This window comes from Anas acuta, chromosome Z (assembly GCF_963932015.1).
Source record: "Anas acuta chromosome Z, bAnaAcu1.1, whole genome shotgun sequence".
In the NCBI taxonomy this organism is placed as follows: domain Eukaryota; kingdom Metazoa; phylum Chordata; class Aves; order Anseriformes; family Anatidae; genus Anas; species Anas acuta.
In genome coordinates, this window is record NC_089017.1 from 35,585,096 (window position 1) to 35,609,980 (window position 24,885).

Genomic DNA, 24,885 nt, shown 5'->3' on the forward strand with positions numbered 1-24,885 from the left:
AAAGTGACCGGAGTAGGGTTAAAAAAAAACAAAAACAAAAACAAAAAACGGTATGGGCTGATGTAATTTTACGTGAGGTGCTTTACGGGGCTGATTCCCTTTTCCTTCGGACACGGGGAGCTCCCTCCGGACGGCTTCTCCCTGCCGAAGCGCAGCAGCCGCCTGCCCGCTGACCCCTCCTGAGGCGCTCCCGGGGCCGGCGGGCGGCGCCCCCTGCCGCCACCCCGCCGGGGCTCCGGGCTCCGTGCTCCGGGCTCGGGGCTCCGGGCTCCAGGCTCCAGGCTGCGGGCTCCGGGCTGCGGGCTCCGGGCCGAGCCGTGCCGCCCGCCCGCTTCCTGCCGCCGCTCGCTGCGAGGCGGAAGCGGCCGCCCGGCCCTTCCCTCCCTTCCCGTGCCTCCGTCGATGTCCCCGATGCCTTCCAGCCCCGCTGCCCGATGGCGGCGCCTCACAGCCTCCCCCAAACCGTCCCCGGGGCTGCCCTGTGTAGTGGCACCGGGCGTCGTCCCCGTTCCCCCCCCCCCGGTGCCCGTGCTGAGGGGCGCTGCGCTGGCTGCCAGCACAGGCGGAGGAGGAGGGGAGATGCCATGGCAACCGTGCGGGGACAGCCACAGCCACACTGCGGGGCCCCGCCGGCCCCTGGCCGCTGCACGCTGCGGGGGTGACATGGCCGCCGTGGGCAGGGGGTCCGGGGGTGACATGGCGGCCGTGGGCAGGCAGCCCGGGGGCTGTTCTGCACCGGCTGGTGTGGCTGCTTAAGCCAGCGTGAAACAGCTCCTTCCCCTCGTTCCTCGCCCCTCTGTGTCACTGTGCTCCTGGGATTGGTTTCCCAAAGGTTCAGGTGCTGCTCCCTCTGTAGCAGCAAAGCTGCTGGACCAGCTGCCATCAGCCAGGGGTTCCCACATTTACACAGCTACACGGGTCTGGTGGAGCAGGGCCGTATATTACAGTGCTGAAAAAATAACACTCGATACAGTCGTATGACACAACATTGTGAGATGGGTAGCGTATGAGCTGATAAACACTACTAAAACAGCTCTGCAAAGAGAGATGGTTCACTAGTAGCATGCGGCACACATGAAGGTGCTTCTACCATTTTATCAGCTGGCTCCATCGAGAATTAAATGCCAGCTATGTATTCAGGCCATTGTATTTGTATTTTGGGGATTTCGGATTTGTTAACGGCGTGGATTCTCCTCAGAATTGTTTCAGCAAAATCTTTGGTGAAGTGTTACCACAAGATATAGTCAGTGAGTGGGACACCATTCCTCCACTGCTTCTTTCACTGAGAAGTTTTATTCACATTTCTTTCCATTATTCATTTGCTGCAGATGACCTCCATAGGTTCCTTCCAACCGAAACCGTTCTATGATTCTGTGAATGTGTCAAGAAGGTATCAACTCTAGGTTGTTTTTTGTTTGTGTTTTTTTTTTTTTTGTTTGTTTGTTTGTTTGTTTGTTTTCCATCCAAAATATGTCACTAGAAGAAGTACAGATACCTATCAGATTGTCTACAATTCTATAATGTAAGACTAGTCCAAAATCAGAGCATGCTACAATAGTTTTCACAATCTTACACCAAAGTTTAATACATAAAGTGAAAAATGATAATTTTCTGTGTGTCATTTCTTAAGTTAATTCTAAGCAAACCTTATCAAAAGACAGGAATACAGTAAGTGCAGGAGATTTGGGTTTTTCATAAATTATTTTTGTATTTCAGTGCAAGCACAGTGCTCCAGCTGGAAACAAGTATTTATTGCATATAATGAATTTTATGTAACTGTAAATACAAAGTGATCACCACTACAACAAGTCAAAATATTTCTATATTGTTCTGCCTGAATAATTCCATAGCAGAGTAAATAATAATTGGATACTTTTGCTGCAGTTCCACCATACACCACACACTGCCATTATAGATTCCAGTACCATTCAACACCACAAATAAAGCAGGGTCTGCCATCAGTGAAAGAAATCAGGGGACAGTGCATTTCAGTTCTCTTACATTTATATGTGTATTTTCACCTAGGTGTTTTTAAAGAGAAACAAACATAGTTAATAAAAACAAACAGAAAATGAGACAATTCAGTGTAAAAAATAAATTGTATGTGAATGTAAAACGACCATTAACATCTATGAAATTATGCAAATACTTCTTTCCACATAATTTCCATATATAGTGGTAGAGTATGTAAAATCATGAGTCAGTGTGGTATTTTCCCAGTGAATATGAACAGGAAATACTCTTTTTAATGTAATAGTACTTATTAAAATTGAGTTTTCAACATTATGCAGTCCAATCACAAATTCACTGCAAGACCTTGGTGGTCTGAGTAATGAATCCCATACTTTGTATATCCTTTATAGCTTCTATTGCTAGAAGCACCAATATGTTTTGCACATTGCTATCAAATCTCTTAATGAAAAACAAAAGGAAATACCTGAGTGATAGTGACATGAGGAAAAAAATATGCCCTTATCAACTGCATTTTTGGATGGACAAATAAATGTTTTTTTATTGCCATATATAATTTTATAAGATGATAACGGAAGTCCATAAGGAGACTGTTTCCAGTCTTTATTGTTTTAAAGTGGGTGCAGAGAAGGATCTTGACACAACAACTAATCAATGTCATCTTCTAAGTGGAAACGCAGTAACAATGCAGGTTGTCTTACTATCTTCATGTGAGAATCTGCTAGGAAAGCTTGTAGTACTAAGGAAAAATGTCCCTTATTAAGTCTTGTGTAAAACAGTAACAAATACTTGGAAAAAGTATGTTTCCTGCAAATATACTTAAAATGGTGAAGACTGAGTTAGAAGATAGCAGATAACTGGCTTCCCGTTGGTACTTCTGGAGGAACTGAGGCACTCAGATACTGAAGTAGAAAAGCAGGCCATGCTGTGAACTTCGGTTTACCACAATGACAGCCAGTTAGTGTGTTGCCTAAGCCCGTATGGGATGATGAATTGTGAACCTGAACATAGGCAGAAATTGAAAAATTCTCATGCCTGAGATGCACTGCTAATGGTACTTGTACAGTAGTACAGATTGCTATATATTAGTCAAATTCCCCTGGCACTTAATGTTGAATTTAGATAGTGCTCTCTTAAGGAAAAGAATGAAGATTGGTGAATCTGTAATAGTATCTGAGGGAAATACTGAAATTCATTACTGGGGAAAAGGGTAACATGACCGGTTTCATCTGACGAGGCAGAGTTTTGAACAAGTACAAAATGCTACTTTGGACATATGCGTGGAGTTCTGTAGAGCAGCAAAATATTTTAAATACATATTTGGATAAAACTGACTCATTACCCTGGTTTGGGTATGGTAATAGAGCAAACTCTTGAGGTGCTGCGTTTCTATTAGTCCACTTCCTAATCCTGTTGTATTTTGAATTCTGGCAGTGCCTTACATTACATTGGAAATAATAAAAATAACATGAGATATTGGTTTCATTCTGATGCTGATATAATTTAATGTGACTGCAAAAAGGCGTTTTTTTGTTTTGTTTTGCTTTTTTTTTTTTTTTTTACTCCAGATTAAATAATGATTAATGCATCTACTTCTCCTTGAAAAATCAGGAGATTTTCAGAATAATCAGCGCTTAACTTTTAGGTTGGATATACCAAGAATATTCTAACAATGTTTTGGATTGCACTGTATATTCAAACCTTTTGTATTTATGGTGGAAATTTATGGTGCTTCTGCTGAGACAATAGTCATGATCCTGTAAGATTTACAGGGAAAAAAGCGTTGTGCTCCCCCTACTGTTCCACCACATACAAATAACCAGAAACGCTGAATTGATTTTGTCCTGATGAGTCCTCGATGACAATGGTGTCCAAAGACAGTTACAAATTATAATTTATATTTTTTGTACTTTTGGTAAAATATCTTCTGGGTAAACCAAAAAATTTAACTGTAAAGAAATGCTATTTTTCAATTTCTGGTAACATCCTACTAACAGTGGAGATAACTAGAATATTTATTTTTTATTTTTTTTCCAAGTACTTGGTGTTCTCAAGTTCTTTAGCATTTATAGCATAATATGCATGAGTATATATACTGTAACATTTAACAGTTTTCAAAGTTCTCTGCGCAAGATAGCATTTTATGTTTGTGCATGCATACAATTAAGCTTGTTCCATTTACATGTTTATGATGAGACTCCTAGATGCTAAAGGGAAAAGTTACATCTCCATATGACTTCTTTTTGCTGTACAAAATTACTTTAAGAATCAGCGACGTTCCTAACTGTAAATTGTGAAATTTATTATCTCTGGTTTGCGATAATATTCTGACAACATGGATATGAAAGTGGATGTGCAAACCGACTGCTTTGTACGCCAGCAATGATCTTCTTACATATGATCTGGATAAAAATCAAGCCTATTAGACTGAGACATTGGGTCTGACTCAGAACAAGGTAATATTTATTCCTCTAAAAGGAAGGTTTAGCTATGTCACACAGCTAAACGGTCAACAAGAAATTAACATGGGCATATTTTTGGTATAGAAAGATGGAAAATCAGAGAAGGAAAAGATAAATTTAATAAATAACAATGGATAATAAATAACAATAAATAACTTCCTTTGCCTGCAGGCAAACCAGTATTTTGCTGTATGCATGCAGCACTGATATCTTCTTTCACTGATACATGGAAGAGCCCAAAAGGCAGACAAATAAGAAATAAAAAGCTGCTACTGAATTGGGTATCTGACAGTGTACATGTTGCACTGCTAACTGGGGATTCTCTCTCACCTTCTCCCTTCATTCCCCCATGTATTTTATCTAGATGCACACTTGCATGAAATCAGAGACTCAGAAGGCTTGTCACACCAATATATCTACAGGGATATCATGAGTTCCTCTGAAGAAGGAACTCCTAACAATGTGAGTCGAATTTCCCTAGAAATGCTCATCTACATAAATATCTTCAGAAGAAGCTTCTGCTTTGGCATAAACAGGCATTGGCATAAACATGCGTTTTTTAATGTCAATCCTTATTAGCCACTAGTGTGGGACAGGGTTCTAAGTGGGGTGTTTTATGGGGACTTGTTAATTTTCTGGCATAATTTAGATTTTTGTTTTAGCAGTTACATTTCCTATGTATAACAAAAGCTTTTTGTTTTCCTTCGCCCTCTTCCTTCTCCCCCCTCCATTTTTTTGGTCAATTTATTATGAAAGAAAGAGACCCAGTCTCAACAGTCGATTGAGACTTTATGGATGAAGGCAGAAGTCTATCATGTTTCATAATAGCTGAAAACTCAGTCTTTTAAAGTATAGTGTTGAAATAGAGAAAAGTCACCCAGCAATTTACTACTGGGGAGTCAAATACATTTTATCTGGTTGTAATGCAACTGTACTTTATAAAGGGTATGCTAGGATATGTAGTGACATGCCACTGTTTGTATGACAAGCTCTTAAAAATTCAGGACCCATAGGCATAAGCAGCAACAAATATATGTGCACAGGTATCAGAAGGAAGATGACCACCTTATGCCAGCGATGCTGCTGTTCCTACATCTATTGTGAGTGAAAAGACTATCAGTTAGGATAAGCGTTTGCATTCGGTTCTGGGTACAATAGTTTACTCCTCCAAAAGCTGTAGGAGCTCTTAATGAGACAGATGCCCTGTTTGAATGTCTGTTTATTTAGCAAATTCACAAAATTTTAAGTGTTACATCTGCATCCTTTCCTACATATAAAGTCTTACTTTCTTTTCTGATCTGTTTGGTGATTGGAAAAACCTTGCAAGTATTTACTTAGGTCTCATTTTTAACCTAGCGTACACATAAGCTGCTTAAACTGGTGAAAGAAAAGCCCTGTTGATACATATTGAAAAGCAGAATTTGGCTCCTCATGTAGTTTCTTGCACGGCATATGAAGCAGCAGTGTTTTTTCTTGCAAAAATATCCCTTAGGAGTCTGGAAATCTGACTGCATCAGACCAGTGGCCTTTAATGTTTCCTTTTTAAAGCTTAGTTCACAAGTGCATTGCACACCATTTGTTTTGTATTTTGCAGTTTGCTTTGGAAAAGCACAAGTCATAAGAATGATTTAGAGTTATGCTATAAGAATGAATTAATTCAGTGCTGCTAAGAAACACTGTACTTCATTGTCTGCTCAGAAGTGGCAATGTCACCGTTATCCCATTTCAGGTAATTATAAATTATCCTCCCCCTTCGCTTCCTGATGTTCTTGAGTCAAATATGTATCCTATTTTGTAATGACCTCAAAATCAGCTGGCACATGGAAAAAGGGCCTAAGCATGAGTAAAGAATATTCTGAATGTGTTCTGGCATGCATACCAATGATTTTTAATTCAAGATTTCATGCATCATGACTAGCTTTTGGGGTAGTTTTTGTTGTTGTTGTTGTTTAAAATAAACCAAACAATAGAGAAACATGGAAACAGGAATATACCACCCTACCAAAATAACATACAAACTGAATTTAAATTTGGCATCTTTAAAAACAAAAAAGAGATACAGCACTGCATGGCATTCTTCCATTAAGACACTGACATTTTATATTCAATTTTGTTTTATTGAGTACTTAAGTGGTTTATCTTTTCATTATTTGAATGCTTTAGTGTGTCAATTATGAGTAAGACAGGAAGTAATGCACACAGTAGTGACGCTGTGTCAGCTTTTCTTTTTTTTAAAAAAAAAAAAAACAAAAAAAAAAAACCTTTGAACTCTTGTAAAAGACTTTGCTTTTCTGAAAAAAAAAAAAACTACTGACTGTTTTGACATATGCTAAGCCCTATGATAATTCTTTGAAATTCTTTGAATCTGCAGTGTGCCCAGACTTAGAATACGAAAGTCCAAAACTTACGATTTTTCAATTACATGTGTATGCATTGTTCTAGTATAAGATACTATCTTTTCAGATAGACTCTGCCTTTCCACAGCTGCAAAAGAATATAACATCTATGTCATGTGATTTTTCCTTCTCTTCCAGCAACACCAGATTCTGAGAAACTCTCAGCTGTAAGGTGCAATGAAACAGCAAGGCTAATAACAGCTTTTCAAATCTGAAACATTACTGTTGCCATCAGAAATTATTTCTGAAATATAAAATAAAAAATAATAAAAAAGACAAAATGAAAATAAGTATTTTCTAGTACTGTATTAGTGGTACTTAGTCTCTTTTTCATTTGGTAAATAAAAAGTGACATGCAATTTGTTAAGCAAGCAGTCCAAAGCTTAGTAGATGAACAACAGTCAGAAAACTGCTTAGTGTATATTTCAAAGAAACTGCTAAAGCCAAAACTTGCCTCCATTATTTATTATAACCAGGCACGTTGTCAGACCCAACTGAATCTTTCTGTAAAATGTCACACTTTGTTTCCCTTGTGTAAATAATTCTAATTAAGTAAATGATTTAATGGTCAGACCCTAAATGTACTTAATTCAAAACAACACAAGCATTTAAAGAGAAGAATGACATACATGATGCTACACATATGGTGGATGATATTAAAAAAAGCTGTAGAAACAAGCAGAGAATCTTATCTGTCCTCATACTGAATGAACATAGATACTGTCTTTTGTACCAATTTGCTGGAATAAAGATTCAGTAGGCATTGAATAAAAGAGGAACATTTAGTATTTTAATATAAATATTTTAGCCACATATTTGAAATTAATTGCCTAAACTGAATTTTGTGGCTTTTTTTTTGTTTGTTTTCTTTTTGTTTGTTTTCTTTTTGTTTGTTTTTCTGAAAGGCTTGTTTTTTTCACTAACACCTTTTAGGAGTATGCTGTGATCTTAGGATAAAATTTAGCAAAAATTCCACTGGAATTACTTGTCTCCATAGAAAATTCTTCCAGAAGCTGAGCTCTAATCAGATACATTTGTTGCAGATCAACATAAAATGAAATGAAAATCCTAGTTCAAACAATTCAAGTACTAGTAGTGACTCTCGAAGAAATAATTTAATTATCCATTTAGATAGGTAACATAATTATCGTCTTGTACAACAGGAATGTACAGAGATAAAGACCTGAAGACTAGAAATGAGTTATGGACCTCCCTTTATAATATGTGATGCTATAATATGTTTTGCTTTTGTGATATGCAGTAAAGGTGGAGAGACCTACAGACTAGCCAGTTCTTTACATCTAACACTGAAGAAGCATTTAAGGCATTGAATCAAACAGAGTCAGAGGTATAAAACATTTTATGCAATTAGAGATATATTTTTTAAAAGGCTGCAAGATTTTCCCAAGGTGAGGCAACAGATGCTAGTGTGTTTTTTTTTTTTTCTAATTTTGAATGTTTTCTGTAGCACTTGTTTCAGTCATTTTTCAGTTATATCAGAATCAATTTCCATCAGTCCCTAAAGTCGGTTCTCCGCAAAAAATCTGAATGTTTGTCTGAAATCATACAAATCAGTAAATATTGGTCTATTCACACAAGTAATGAGTTTAATTTGCTTTCCCAGATAGCTTTCAAGAAAACATAATTTATTCTTTTTTTTTAGACAAGTGATAGGGGAACTCTCACATACTGTAATTTATAATAAATCAACTGTTCTCAAATCTACTGTTGTAGGTCTTCACCGTACCCAGAAATTAACAAAGAATACTATAAGAATTAAAAGGCTGGTCTATATGCTCATTCACATTACAAATCCATTGCAGGGAATCTATGTTTTTATTCTCATAATTGCCAGATTTGTTTATAACATAATTACTGAGTTCAATATCAGCAGCAGCACTCACGATCAAAGCACTTTCATCTGTTTATTAGCTTGTTCATTGTTGAATAAGACTTTTTTTTTTCAAGACAATGTTAGACTATCTGCACATATGATGACCTATATTTGAGGGTCTGTGCTTCCATTATTTTAACAGCTGCAAAATACTAATGTGGTGGATATCTCAAGCATTGTTATTATGGCCATCCTTATAGTGCTTCTGCTAGACTCTTCAGAGGCAACCTTGAGGTGGTAGTGCTGAACACACACACGCACACACACACACACAAAAAAAAAAAAAAAAAGGTAAATTTCTCATATATATGTATATATGAGAAATATATATATATATGAGAAATTTACCTTTTTTTTTATATATATATATGTATATATATATATATATATATATTGGTACTTACAATTAAGTGTCTCTGCTTAGTTCAAAATTCTTGCAATGAAATCACCAGCCTTTTTTAACATGCTGAAATCCTAAAAATAGTTCAGTGAACCTCTATTTCTTTGGCCTGATAACACCACATACCATCTGTTCTGCACCATGGTGGGGTAGGGAGTGGGGTGAGAGAGAGCTGGTGCAAGGCTCTCTCTGGATCTTAGCAAGAAAGGCCCAATAAAAATGGCTTGATAACTGCTTTAAAAAGACATCATCATCATCATATAGACTAAGTGAGTCTTTTATCCCATCAGATGCTGGGCACTCCATTTCTGTGCAGCATCAGACAGAGCCTCAATGGACGTTTCTACGACACAGGGCAGATTCTGCCCATGGAGAGAAGCTCTCCTTCTTTGGTCACTTGAGGTGGTATGTAACTTCCTCACAAGAAAACAACCCTAAATGTATTCCCAAAGGATGTTCTCACGAGAACTCCCTCATGCCTCACCATTAGGTAAAGGCAAGGCCTCACAGGTGGTGTAATCGCCTTTACCTCCCCTGGTACTGTGAGCTGCTGAGATTTGTCTTGCAGGCACAGGACCTGTGTGGCACGGGTCAGCCTGAAGATCGCTCTGCGTGTCCCTTAGCTGTGCCGTGCATTGTCAGGCTGACCGTGATGTGAGTCACTGACACCCAAACACGGAGACCATTGATCCTGGTGGGGATCACCACGTTCCACTCCTTGATCCACCATGCACTTTACCTTTCCCCAGGACTGAAGCTGCAGAGTATGTTAATAACACACAGGCTTCTCGAGCCCTAAGTACAAGTCCCAGTGTATCAGACATGGTCTGTTCAAGATCACCAGCTTCTCAAAAAAAGCGTCTTCGGCAAGGCTCCCAATACACCATCTTCTTGTACTCCTTCCCTAGCAATAATGCTGATGGCTTAGTCATTTGTGCTACCTAATGAAAAAGAAGGCCAGCTAAACCCCTATATCACATGAAGTAAAATTTTATTGCAGTTTTAATTCCACTTTCCTGCTTCAGAAGTACTGGGTTGATATTTTTCTTTATATACCTTTATGCTTGCAATCCCCCTCTCTCTTCCTTTTATGAATGGAAAAAAAAACCAGCTCCACCGTTTCCACAAAAGGTTTATCAAGTTGTTCTGTGAGGCTTATATCTGATACAATTCTTACACAGCTGACCATGCTGAGAACAGCCAGTTCTAGCTGTGAGCTGAGAGTACTGTTTGTTATTCGAGTTCTATGTTGTAAATTGTAGATACTGGTTATTGCCATTTGTTTAATCTCTCTTACATTCTGTTTTTGTCTTCATTGCCCCATTTGGCTGCTTTGTTCATCTGTTGCATCTTTTTAAAGTTAGCACCAGACCTGCTTTGTAACACATGCGGATAGACAGCAACCAACAGTTTAAGAGCGGATTTCTTTTTTTCCTGTAATTCTATTCAGTGTCTAAGATGGCATTGCCATTGCAGTCCTAATTGGAAACAGTTGTAATAGAAATACATAGGAGAAGCTCTATGGGCTATTATAGGTATTTCAAGAAAATTACTTCTCTTAGTGGATACTTTCCTTCCTTTCTGCCACCCACTAGGCCCTCTTTATGTACCACCCAGACATGAGTACAAGCTGAATGCAGAGAAAACTTCAGCCATGCTGCGGAAAAGCACAGTAGAACATTTAGCAGTTATAAATGCATCACTATTAGTAAAATGTCACCATCAGTTAGCAACTCTGTTATTACCAAGAAAATACGACTTGTTTGATGGTCTGATTTAGGACACTCTGCCCTTGGTCAGCGTTTAGGATCTGTTTTCCTTCTGGCTGGCTGTCCAATTTTGGATTTCTTTTAAGCAACTACCACCCTCAGAGCTTCCAGCAAGCTCTCTCCTTAGAAGGAACTCATTCAATAGACAAATTCTGTGTAATTCCCTCTATGATGACCACTAAAAATAACAACTGACCACTAAAAATAACAACAACAACAACACATTTCTAGATGCTTAATTTGAGTTTGTTATTCAAGAATTACAATAAAGATCAGAGAGGTGAATTTACTGTTACATGCAGATTTTTGTAGCCATACGCCACAAGATGAGTTTTTTACTAGTCAGCATGATACTCAGTTGTAAAATTCAGCAAAGTTACAAAAGCATTCAAGTATGATGAATTACCTGCTGATTAAAGCCTCTCAGAGACTTGTAGAGATTATGTCTTATGAAACAACATCTGAAATCAAGGTTTACATTTGCAATAAAAGAATTATTTTGAAGGCTGGGAAAACAAAACAAGTTGCTCAACCAATAGCGAGAACTGTTGTTTCCTGTATTAACATTAATAGTTTAATATTTCAGAAACATTCAAAAGATGTTCTCTACAAAAAAAAAAAAACAAAAAAAAAAAAAAAAAAAACTACAACAGCAAAGCAAAAACAAAACAAAACAAACAAACAAAAAAAAAAAAAAAAAAAAACACTTTAATTGATCATCCACATTAATGCAGGCCATAAAGAGAATGTTTTTTTTCTCCCACTAAGAGCAAAGTCCAATCAATATGTCTGTTTAGAAATCCTGGCTATCTGCTCCTTAAGGAGCAATAAATAATGAATAACAGTACACATTTGTTTTTAAATATTAATATGTAAATATGAGATCACTATCAAAAAAATGTGGTTTACTGCATATGATAGAGCAAGAAGCTGATTTTCTTAATCTTTTGCCAATTTTTATGTTTCTTCCTTATATAAATAAGGATCATATCAGCTATGATATGAAAATTTCAATGCACTTACATGTGGATTCCTGTTGGATCCAATAGAGCTGCATACGTGAATGAAATTGAAATCAGTTTTCAAGTGATTCAAGACACATAAGACTGCAAGGCCAAAACCTGAAGTAAAAGAGCTTGTCCTGTCTTCCTAGTATTGCTCATCTCATGTCAGGATATTGGAGGATTCAAATACCTGAATACTGGCCACTTGAGGATATAGCTTAAAGATTGCTGTAAGGTGAAAACATCAGCCTCCATAGAGAAAATGCCAGATGGGTAGTTTAAAAAGCAGACAACCAAACTTCATCTGAAAATACCTTCATTTCATTAGTGTAATTCAGAATATAAAAGAGCACAGACAGTAGCATAGATTTGGTTTATTTCCCTCACTAGATCACAGTTCAGTCCTTTTGTTGCCTTTCAGTACTTAAAGACAGCTTATAAAAAAAGATGGAGAGTGACTTTTCACTCAGACAGATAATGACAGGACAAGAAGGAATGGTTTTAAACTACAAGGAGATTTAGTATTAGATGTTAGGAGGAAATTCTTCACTCAGAGAGTGGGGGAGTACTGGCACAGGCTGACCAGAGAAGCTGTGGATGCCCCATCCCTGGAGGTGTTCAAGGCCAGGCTGGATGGGGTTTGAGCAACCTGGTCTGGTGGGAGGTGCCCCTGCACATGGCAGGGAGTTGGAACTGGGTGATCTCTAAGGTCCCTTCCAACACAAGACATTCTGCCACTCTATGATTAATCTTGTGTTACGTTGAGGATTCACAGTGTAAATTACTTGAAGATCCAATCTAGAAGAAATTGTTTTTGTCTCTGCTGCTGGAATCAGGTTCCACTGCCTGGCTGTGTGAATGGCCAGGGGCTTCTTTCGAGGTTCCAGCCCAAACAGGCTGTTTACTGGCCTCACAGGGAATACTGGGATTCTTTCACTATCTGCTCCAGGACCCCATCCAGAACCTTGATTTTGGACTGCTAGTTGTCATATCCCTTTCTAATTTATTTTCTCTTAACTTTTATTTGTTTTCTTCTATTTTTTTTTTTTTTTTTAATGAAGGACAGTTGTTTGGATCAATAGAATTATCTGTGAAATTCTGCAGCTTTTCACTGTTCAGTAAAATGTGTAAACACACTGCTTTCAGTAGTACTTTCACTGTTATTTGGTAGCAGAGAGAGTTCTTTTTTACAGTAAGTCACAATAGCAGTATCAAGATGATTGATAACTTCAATCAGTTTGAGACAGAAAATAGGAATATCTTTAATTACCACAGCTGAGGAAAGAACGAACAGTTACTACCACCTGCCTGAATAAGTAAGCATTGTCTTAACATGTTAAAGTCAGTGATTTCCCACAGAATTAAATGTTAGTCTCTTAATTAACTTGGTTAGTAAAAAATAAGGTGAGAAAGAAAACCTAAAGGTAAAAGACTGAAACAGGACTGAACACTATTATTAAATTCAGCAATTATGGCTCCGAATAGGCATGCCTTTTCTTGGGTTTCCTTAGCAGTTTTGGAAACATTAGGTTTGAGCACTTGATCTTGTGACGTCAGTGAACATCACAGGTAGTCTTAATGAGGAATTCTTACTGTGACAGTGGAAGAGGCCAAGCCTCTCTTCACAGCTTAGCTACGTGTTTGGGAAGAGAGCTCTCATTGCAACAGATTCTTAGGAGCCTTGATTCATTTCTGCATTACTACTCCTTTCCATTCTTAGAATGGCATGTTGTCTCTGCATGCAGTTTCCCAGCTTTTATTTTATTTTATTTTATTTTATTTTATTTTATTTTATTTTATTTTATTTTATTTTATTTTATTTTATTTTATTTTATTTTATTTTATTTTATTTTATTTTATTTTATTTTATTTTATTTTATTTTATTTTATTTTATTTTAAAGCCATTGCTTGAAAAACATCAAGTTTCTATTTAATAGTTGGTTCCAGATATTCTCCTCTTGTACTCTTCTGAGTACAGTACTCACTGAGTCATTAGCAGTGCAATCTCTTACAACTGTGGTGCCAACTGTACCTACCTTGTTGTCAAGAACATTCTATATATAAAATCAGACTGTTACTTCTATTTACTTTATATATTGTTTATTCATGTATTTCTGAGTTTGCTTTGACATTCTCACCTGGTTAGAAATACAATAGGCAGTAGCAGCTTTCTCAATTAGTCTGTTCTTTTCAGAGAAAATTACATTATCAATTGCTGTTTATTATCTTTGGGAACACTGTTACTGCAGGTTAATTTTTATTTTTGAGATAATAACAATTATCTTTAAAAATTAAGAATTACTAGCATTATATTTGGCTAGTAAATGTTTTTTGTTGTTGTTGTTGTTGTTGTTTTTTAATTTTACTTACTTTGTTTTCTGAAACTCCAAAAGCCTTTCAAAATTTAGAAGGATGTACATGTATGCTTGACATTATCCTGACAGTTTTATGTATAAATTTTACATGCCTTGTGCTACTTATCCCTTGATGTAGGGTCAACCGTATAGTGTAGTGGGTGTCCATGTCAATGTTTTGGCAGCAGACGTGGGCTGCAAAACTGACCAGTGACTGGAGTCACTGCACCCAACGCAGTGACTCCACATCAGACCTGCACAGCTAAGCACATCAGTAACGCTGCTAAGCCTATCAGTAACACTGGCAGTGCCTCTATGAAGATATATTTAAGAAAGGGTAAAAAATGCTGCATGGCAGCTTTGAGAGAGGAGTGAAAAAAAAAAAAAAATATGTGAGAGAAACAACCCTGCAGATACCAAGGTCAGAGAAGCAGGACAGGGAGGGAAGTGGTGCTCTCAGCACCAGCACAGACGTTCTCCCGCAGCCTGTGGAGAAGACAATGATGAAGCATGTTGCTGCCCTGCAGCCCCTGGAGGACACCACACCACAGCAGGTGGCCATGTCCTGAAGGAAGCAGCAGGAACTGCGGCCTGTGAGGGACCCATGCTGGAGCAGTTTGTTCCTGACACACAAACCTGTGGAGAGGACTCACACCATCGCTGCTCTCGGAGAACTGCAGCTGGTGGGAAGGGCTGCATCCCATGCAAGAGACCCCATGCTGAGAAGAGGAAGGCGTGGCAGAGACAAACTGTTGTGAACTCACCACAGCCCCTGTTCCCCATCCCCTCTAGGCAGCTCGGGGTGGGCGAGGTAGAGTATCTGGAAATGAAAGAGTGAAGTAGAGCCTGGGAAGAAAGAAGGGTGTAAGGTAAAGTGCTTGCAGTTTTTTGCTTTGTTTCTCACCAACCTGCTTGATTGTTAAACGGCAGTAAATTTGTCTTCCCTAAGTTAAGTCTGTTTTGCCTTTGATGGTAACTGGTAAACGCTCTCTCTGCCTTTATCTCAACCCACAAGCTATTCTGTCCTATTTTTTTTCTCCTCCTGTCTTGTTCAGGAGGGGGAATGAGAGTCTGGCTGGGTGGGCATCTGTCAGCTAGCCAATGTCAACACACTGCATACAGCATATACAGCATAGTGCATTAGGCCAGGGCCACAGTGAAACTTACATCCTTCATAGTCTTTTCAGCTGATAATATAGAATGAGCATGCGCTATTTACAGTAACTAAATAATTAAAATAGAGGCTAAAAATTTCTGCATCACTATGTCTTTACACCTTTCAAACTGCATCAGAAACAGTGTCTGCACAGTCTGTATCTTCAGTGTTCCTTTTGGGTAGGGATCTGAATTTGCAGACTACCCAGTTGGTGCTCAATAATATACACAGAGCAATCTGTTAATAATGTAACATGAAATACATTAAAGTGTACGTTTTCGTATGGTAAATTCAATTTCAGTAGTTAATGCATTTTGGAGAATACACAGAAACACCGTTCTTGACAGTTTTTTTCTCTGCCAGTACAATGATTTATTTTACGACTTCTCTAGAGAAAATCCAAATAGGGCATTGATGGTGCAAGAAGGGGAAAAGGGCATGAAATGATGTTCAGGAAAAGAGTGGAGATATCTGTAACAAAAGAACAATCTACTTTTAGATTGAGATATTATTGGCAGTGAAACTCGGAGAAAAAAATTACTTGTTGATCAAAAATATTTGTGTAGGGAATATTTGGGTACCATCGAACACATATGTCAGAACTAGGACTGCATATTCTGTGCTGTTACTTATACACTTTTATACTCTCTACTCCTTCTATACTCATATTTCTATACTCCCACTCCTTCATTCCACCCCACTCCTACTTCTACATGCACTGACTGTGATGCTGGATTTTGTCCTTTAACATTTTTTGAACAATAAGCCTGAGACTGGCTGGCTGCCAGACTACTTTTTTCAGCCAGGCAAATGTTACTCTGTCTTTGTATGCCACTGTTGTGAAAATGTGTTTGTCCTTGCCTACAGTCCTGACAACTATTGCTTCTTTGAGCAAACAGGATGTTTCTCTTGGTGTTTTCTAAATTCCATCAACCATACATACACTGCAGTTTATTGCTAAAGTCCCAGTTTTCCAATTTCCTATATATGAGTACAATCTTGAGCAAGGTCAATTAGTATTGCAGAATCTTGAGTGAGTCATTTGAGTTTTCTTATGGTAACAGATGAAGGCTCCTTATCACTTTCTTGTTCAGTTCTTTAAATTTGGGTGTTATCAAATATATTTAAAATACTAGTAACACCAGCTTTTGTTTCTAAAGAACTTCACTCCTCCAAGGTTCTTAAGCAATACCAATAAAATTCTTGCTTATTTTTCTACTCATCCCAACTGCTTCATCCAGCCAGGTGAATCCAAAACTGTATTGTTTTCATTTTTTAAATAGTTAAGCATATTGGATGGCATAAGTAGGTGCTGTGTGACCTCTGAGGTGGCATCCAGTGTAACATCAAAGATTCATTGTAAGTTAAGAGAAGGTAAATCTTCCCCGGAGAAGTAACGACAGGAAAATGAACCTTTACATAAAGAAAACGGCTTCAATATTTTATTAAAAAGCATTTCTGTTGTCATTTTATCTTTTGGCCTTCTGCAAATTCTGTAGTGCTGAATTCACACAAATGGCTTTCCATAGACCGTAGGCCAAGGATGAAGATACCACAGCAGAGATACTTCTTATTCTATGCTCTGCTTTAAAATTGGTACTCATAGGTTTTTATTCTTCTTGATTGAGCAAGCACAGGTAAGTCCAGAACTGAAAACATGATTCTACTCAGAATGAGAGATACACTAAACACAAGACTTAACCCAGAATTCGCTACTCAAGAGGGAGTTCTGGAAGTCATCAGCAACAGCAAGAAGAGGTCAAAGGAAAACACTGGAGTGATAGTCGATGCAGGCGGTCACCTAAGAAGTAAGAATGAGAAAAAGGCAAAGTCATTTAATACCTTTTTGCCTCAGTATTTAATAGTAATGACAGATCTTGGGCTGCCCGGTACTCAGAGTTCCAAGGACTATGACTGGGGGAGCTGTGATTTTCCATCTGTGGTCACCAAAATGGTAAGGGAACATCTTCATTGTTCATAGGTCCATCAGGTCAGAGAGGATTCACTCCAGAGTGCTGAAGGAATTAGTGGATATTATAGCCGGACCCTTCTCAACAGTTTACCAAAGGTCATGGGAGTCTGGGGAGGTCTCTGCTGACTGCAAACTACTCAATGTTACAACCATCTACAAAAAGGGCATAGGAGAAGACCCAGTAAATTACATACCTGTTATTCTAACCTCAGTCTCTGAAAAAGTTATGGAAAAGATTATCTGGGGGGATACTGAAAAGTTAAAGAACAAATCTAACATCAGGCCTAGTCACCATGGGTTCAGTGAGTCTAAGTCCTTCCTTAGTAATATGATCTCCAGCTATGATAAGGTCATCTGCTTAGTGGCTGAAGGGAAGGCTGCAAATGCAGATCCTTTCTGGATTTCAGTAAGGCCTTTGACACTGTCCATCATGACATTCTGCTGGACAAAGTCTCCAACTGTGAGATAAATGGGTTCTTGCTATGCTGGGTGATGAACTGGCTCAATGGTAGAGCTCAAACAGTTGTAGTGAATCTGGATGGCAGCTGGTCTCTGCTGGTATTCCCCATGGCTCAATTCCAGGGCCAGTCCTGTTCTTTATCAATGATCTGGATGGAGGAGTGGAGTCCATCCTCAGCCAGTTTGCTGGTGATTCTGGACTGTGAGGTGCTGTTGACTCCCTGATGGAGCAAGAGGTCTTGCAGAGGGATCTAAGTGGATTAGAGTCCTGAGTGATTACCAACAGCATGAAGTTCAACAATGTGCTGGGAGCTGTGTCCAGAATGAAGTGATGCTTGTCACAGGTACGGACTGGAAGACCAAGTGAGAACAAGGGAGAACAGCTCAGCAGAAAGGGATATGGGGTGCTGGTGACAGCAGGCTCGAAATGAGCCAGCACTTAGATAATGCCCTCAATAATATGCCTGAAGTTTGTTTAGCCCTGAAGTTTTCAGGTAGTTGGACTAGATGATCTCTGAAGGTCCATTCCAACTGAACTATTCTATTCTATTTCTGATATCCCTCTGAAATCATCATTCCAGTGTGCATTAGCACACTGGACAACTCAATTGCAAGAACAAATTACAAGGACAAGGACTCCAGTTCAAAGGTAAGCTTGAGGATGTGACTGAGATTTAGAAAATCATGAAGGTGCTTGCCAAAGTTTATGCAGAACTGTTATGGACTAAATATCACATTTGCGGAACTAAGGAGCATGTGATGAAACAACCTGAAGATTTTGTTGGGGAAAAAAACATCTGAAACTGAAGGTTTGGGACTTGTAGAACTTGTTGCCCAGAAGCCTGCAGAGGAAGATAACATGAACAGCTTCAACAGTGGGTTAGACAACTTACTGGGCAACGGGTCAACAATGGACAGCAAAAGAAAAGGTGTGAATGTTCTCTGCACACATGTTGGGGGAGTACAATGGACCACAGAAAAGAATCAGGCTTTTTGCCTATACAATATTTCTTTTACTGGAAACTATATATTGAGGCTTAGATGGACCACGAGTCTGAACCAGATGAACATTTCTCATATTCTCAGTTTAAGGGGTGAGTATTTTAATTGATTCTTATCAATTTCTGGAAAAAAGAAATATTTAAAAAAGAAAGCATTTTATGAGTAATAAAATATTTGATCTCTGACTGTTCTGAAAACTCATATTAAGATTTTAAAACCTCAGTTAGCCTGTCTGAAATGTAGTTAGGTTTTGCTTTACCCATGCTTTTTTTTTTTTTAATTATTTATTTATTTTTTTTAATCCATCCTTATCTGGTTCTGAAAACAGAGTTTAATTTCAAGAAAAAGTGAGCTTAGTTCTAAGCTCTATAGCCTTGCTGTGATTTGTTGGCCAAAACAAATAAACAAAGGTATTTACAACATGAATGTTGCTGAGTTTAAAATTTGTCTCAGGTATATTGAAAGGTAGGGGTATCACAGTTGTTGTTTTTGTGTGACTGAGATTCTAGTCCTTGTTGCAAAGCCTAAGACATCTGCAACAACTTTTGCCTTGTTCTGTAAGCACTTTTAAAAAGGAGCAAACTCCACATTCTGATATAAAAATGTGTTTCTATGAGCTTCTTACATTATAATTAATTAAAAATAATCATAGTTTAAAAACACTGTATTTTTAGTAAAGGCATCAAAAGAATTCAGATAGCAAAGTCTTCAGCTGAATTTATACAGATGCCAAATGTCACTAAGAAAATAACATTTTCTAATATCTCTCAGTTATTGTTATGATCTTTAAATTAATCACTTGCTTTCCTCAAAAAACTTCGTTATGCAGTACAATCATTCTTACAGTCTACTTTTCTCAAAGACAGGTGCAAAAAAATCATTCTTCCCATGGTATGCTTCTCCAATAAAATGAAAAGGGGCTTACACTTTGCATACTTGATAAACATTATCTGAGTAATGTATCTAGAAGTGATACTATCCTTGTCATTACAGCATAGTCTTTAATTTCTTAAGTTTAGGTTAAGAGAATGCAAGTTCATTCTCTTATAGTTTGTACATCTTAGATGTAAATATGAAACTGTTTTTATACAGAGAAATAAAATTGGCCTTGTAAAACGAGGTTATATGTTGTGTTTTCTTTGGGGGGGGGTTGGCATTACTAATTTTTCAGGCTTTCTTTCCTCCTCCTTTTGTATTTTTGTAACTTTTTGGAAGCTAACAGCTTTTATTTGAATTTTAGAAAACTCAGTCTCTGATTCAGTGCCTTGGATAGATGTTTACAAAGTTGAGTGAATTTCAGTGGTTTTGGTGCCTAGGGCTTTCTTATTTTGGGAGACTTTCATGTGTATAATGAATTAGCAAAGCAATTCTAACAGAAGACTAGTACAAAAGGTGTTTTAGAAAAGAACATTAATGATAAATAGCACTGACTTAAATGCTATACTGTTATGTAATGAAAAATAAATTATTTTCATGTTACAGAGCATTTTAATTATACATTAATGAAATCAGTACAAATATTTATCTTTAATGTATAAGAATAATTTACCCTGAGAATTTATTTTATTGTAGAAACTGAAGAGCTTCCCCTAAAAGCACAGTTTATAGGAAAATTCTAGCTTAGGACAATTTTAATGCCTTTGAGGAAAAGCAGATTTTGATTTAGACAAGGAAGACATGATCTTTCCCTATCACTGAATTTGATTGAACAAGGAAAAAGTTTTCATGAAATGACTTCCACTTCAGCAGAACTATTTCAAAAAAACAAACATCACCACCAAAAATAAATTAGCCTAGCAAAACAATGTAACTTTAAGTAATGGAAATATGTGGAAATATATACTGTTCACAAAATACTGCAAATATACTGTTCACATAACCCAGATTTGAAAGTGGGTTGTGTCCCCAGAAGATACTTATCTATACACAACTCTCTCAACTTGAAAATTTACATTCAAATATTGGTGGTTATTTTGAATGTACCTAGAAAATTCAAAAATAAAATAAAATAAAATGAAACATTAGTTATTTCTTGGGAAATTATGAATTATCTACAGAAATATGTGGGTATTACCTCGATACAAAATAATAAAGAATATGTTTCTAACAGTTTTCATGAAGTTTCAGAAGACTAGGTAGTATTTTCTAAAGAATTTATAAATGTCTATGTTTTTCATTATGAACTTTTAATAAAAAGACTTTCTTTGTAGGAAAATCTTGCAAACATAAATGTATCAGCCTTCTATATTTTAATGAATTTTACCTCAGGTCTGAAAAAAAATGCATTTATCCAGTTCCCCATACAATAACCGATCTTTTCATTCTTTCTTTTTGAAAGGAACTTGTATGTAGAAATATCAATATCTAGAAATATAAAATGATCTGTGGGATCTTTTCCCTGATAGAAAATCTCTCAGAATCCAAAGGGACTAGAAGAACTATGTAAGTATGCAAAAATTCTGACTCTGAGCAAGTTTCATTTAATGTCACAGGGGGACTTGCTATTAACAGAAAATACGAAGTCATTATATATTGAGTAAAATGTCAGAAGTGATTAAACTAGTAATGATGGAAAGCTGAACAGAAGAAATACATTTATTATTGTAATTACGTGCTAAATATTTGATGAATTAATCCAATTTCAATGACTTAATCCAATGAAATTTAGCTCTTGCTCCATGTACAGTTAAATAGGTAATGAAAGCTGTGTAAGAATGATAACCTGCTTCATCCGGTGCTGCCAGCTGCCTCTGCCTGATCTTCTTCAGGCTGCAATGCATAGCTGTCCAGCAGGAGTGCCAAGTATGGTAGCACTGGTTTGTATGGTATCTGGGTGTCTTAGTTCTTGTCTACGCCCCTTGTGAGATGTACTGTATGGAAAATTCAGTGTTCCTCAAGCCTTGGGATTCCCCTGCCTTATCACCATATGCATTAATACTGCAAAGCTGGAACAAGGATAGACGTATTTGTCCTTTCAATCATTTAACTCTGTCTGTTGTAGTCCACACATTTCACTAGCAGATAGAAAGCATATCTGAAACCTACCCTAAAAAATAAAAATCAAAACTATTTCTCACCTTCCTTCAGCATTTATATACTCAAAATTACTATATATTTCAAAATTAGAATAGTAATAATACTGTTACTGTAACTTACTCTGGCAGTTCAGGCTGTGCAGGTCTGTATAGTGAATCAAAACATCATGACTAACTCTATATGATGAAGCCTAGAAAATGGTTCCCAAGCTAGGAGAAAATTTAAGGACTAGAGATGTTAGCTAAAAGGGTGTTATTTTCTTAAGCATTCATCATATCGTGAATTTGACCTACTTAATTATGCACGTCGACAGAAAAAAAATATATTTTTTCATATCTATATTCTTATATATATAAAATATACATGTATATACATAGTATATAATATATAATATATAATATATAATATATAATATATATTATATATATACTAACAGAGTAAATGATGTGGTTGTTTTTCTTTGTTATTTTCTTTCTATACCCTCTGCTGTCATTATTTAGTTATCTCCTGTCTCTGAAGCATTTAATTTTCTGGTTGATTTTCCATTGTGGCTTCTTGTATGTATGACTTTCAGAACCGATCTTGGGGAGTAATTATTTACGTTCTAAGAGTTTTACCCCCAGATGGTTGATTTTGTTCAATAGCAATTCTCAGAAACATTAAGTCCAAGAAAAAAAAAAAAATTGATGGGAGACTGTGAAAGAGGAAAAAGGCTTTCTGTATGCATCTCACAGGGAGACAGAAAGAAACAACAAAATTGTACCACATGCTATTGAAACCCAGCTTTTTTTTTGTAACAAAAAGGAAGCCAGTGGTAGATAAAAGGAAAAATACCCTATTTCTACCAAACAACTTCTGCTTTGCATTCAGTCTTCTCTACTTGGATTCAGACATCCCAGTCTACTTCAATGAAAGCAAATCCATGGAACATAAGACAGGCTGTTATTGCAGGGAGAAAAGAACTGAATTTATTTGACCTATACCCATTTCAAGATTTCTAGAACAAAGAATAGTCACCCTTGAGGTCTCCTTTTTTTTCTCCTCAGTCCTTATTTCATACTTTCCTCTTGCCCAGCTCTTCCTTTCTCCTTTCCCTTCCGGCTGTCCTAAGCATTATCTCCTCACCACTGCTTCAGCCTCCTGTGTCAACTCCATGTTTCAAGACCTTTTGTGCACTTACTCATTTATTAGGTGAGCTTGATTTACACCAAGTTTCTAACCTCTTTGGATTTCTCAGTGTGCCTTATTGTGGAGATTCCCAAACGGTGACACAGTTTTTATAACTTGACAGGCTTTTGGATTGTCCCAAGATAGATGTTGAGGTTTTGTGGTTTTAAATATTTTGTGTGTGTTGAAGTGCCATGCCTTGTTATGGTATAATGCAAATAACAGTGCACTTGTCATTACGCAATCATGAAGTTCCAAGAAAAACATGATAAAGCTTTCTAATGATGGCACAATTAAATCATTATTTCCTCCTTGCTTTAAGCAAAAGATTTACAGGCTCTACCAATACATCTTTACTTGAGGAACATTGCCACCTAGCAACAGAGCTCCTCTCATGCTTCTGGATGACAGCTACAAAGAACTGCCCTAGCAGCAGCTCTTCAAACTTTTTCAAGTAGTTTGGGAAATTTTGTTTTTGTCATTTTGCCACTTAGAATTCAATGCCAGCTGGTCTTCTGTAGAATATGAGAAAGCTGCTAGCTGTTTAGTTTTCAAAGCAGACTTAAGAAGGCAAGATACAGAAGTTAAAAAAATAAAAATAAAAATGCTAAATTGTTCCTTTAAGGCATACTTTATAATAAGGGATAATGTAGATGATCATCTTTTAGGTCATATACCTTCCAGACATCTTCATAAAGCCAGGAGAAAATAGCTGCTGCTCACCCATTGATAGAGTTAACTGTACAACTACTTTTTTTCCTCCCTGTCACCCCCTTCAAAAAATAACACTGGATTTGGTGTGAAGCTGACAAATGCTTATAGTGTAAAATCAGACTGAAAAATAGAATTGGTATACATTAAAAACAAAACAAAGCAGAACAAAGAGCATATGGCTTAGAAAGACACAGAAAGAAAACAGACCGAGAATTAACAAATTCAGCAAAATTATGGCTGATGAAGAATTCATCATTTGCCACAGTGACAGAATTAGGTCTGTTTTGGAACTGTTATCTAGAGCAGAGACATCTGGTATCTCACTGGATCAATTCATATTTCTGGAGACCTAAAACAGTAATAGGAAATGTTTCTGACTACAAAAGCAAGCAAGGGTTATAATCACAATTACAAAATGCAGGACTTTTCACACAAAAATGGGAAATCTAGCCAAAGAAAGAACACAAAACACTACGGTAAAAAAATCCAACTCTAATTTTTTAACGCTTTCATGAGACAAATTTAACTAAATAGCTTTTACAATGTTGTCAGAATATTGTTGGAAGTCCTCTTCTGGCAATGAATAAAGGAAATACAGCCAAGTGGCTTACTCCAAGGCCTAAGTACAATAAAATACATGTTTTTACAAAGACGGCATATGTATTACACACTGAAAATAAAATGCTTCTTCAACTGCATACGTAGTTACAAAAAAGCAGGAAAAAAAGGGATCTGTCATTTCTGACTGAGTTGGGCTCCTATTTGCAGCAATTAATAAATTCAAGAAATACAGTAAAACTATTTAAAAATATCATTATATTAGTATCTCATCAATCACTACAAAAATTCAGCCCCTTTTCAAGTGTTCTGAATAAGTATTCTCAACCATGTCAAACTTAGATGCTCTAAGACATTCATTTTCTGTCTTCTATTTGTTCTTTCCAGACTGAATATATGAGACTAGCAACTAGCTGGAAGTCTGTGAACACAAAAGATTGTGGAATATTTTTGAATACTTTATTTTTGAATACTTTTCACTGGAAGATAACATGTCTTTGTTTCCATTTCCAAAACCAGAAAGAATGTAGTGCATGCCCAGGTCGCATAATACTGCGGTTCAGGCTGAAG

The 24,885-nt window shown here is 37.1% G+C and overlaps 1 long non-coding RNA gene across 1 annotated transcript; it reads left to right on the forward strand.

Annotated features, from left to right (window-relative positions):
• On the forward strand, positions 1-9,007 carry LOC137847930 (uncharacterized). The gene is made up of 4 exons (XR_011091123.1): positions 1-1,390; positions 4,798-4,895; positions 6,028-6,162; positions 6,968-9,007. It is a non-coding gene; the product is annotated as an uncharacterized lncRNA (long non-coding RNA).
• Positions 9,008-24,885: the final 15,878 nt, after the last annotated feature.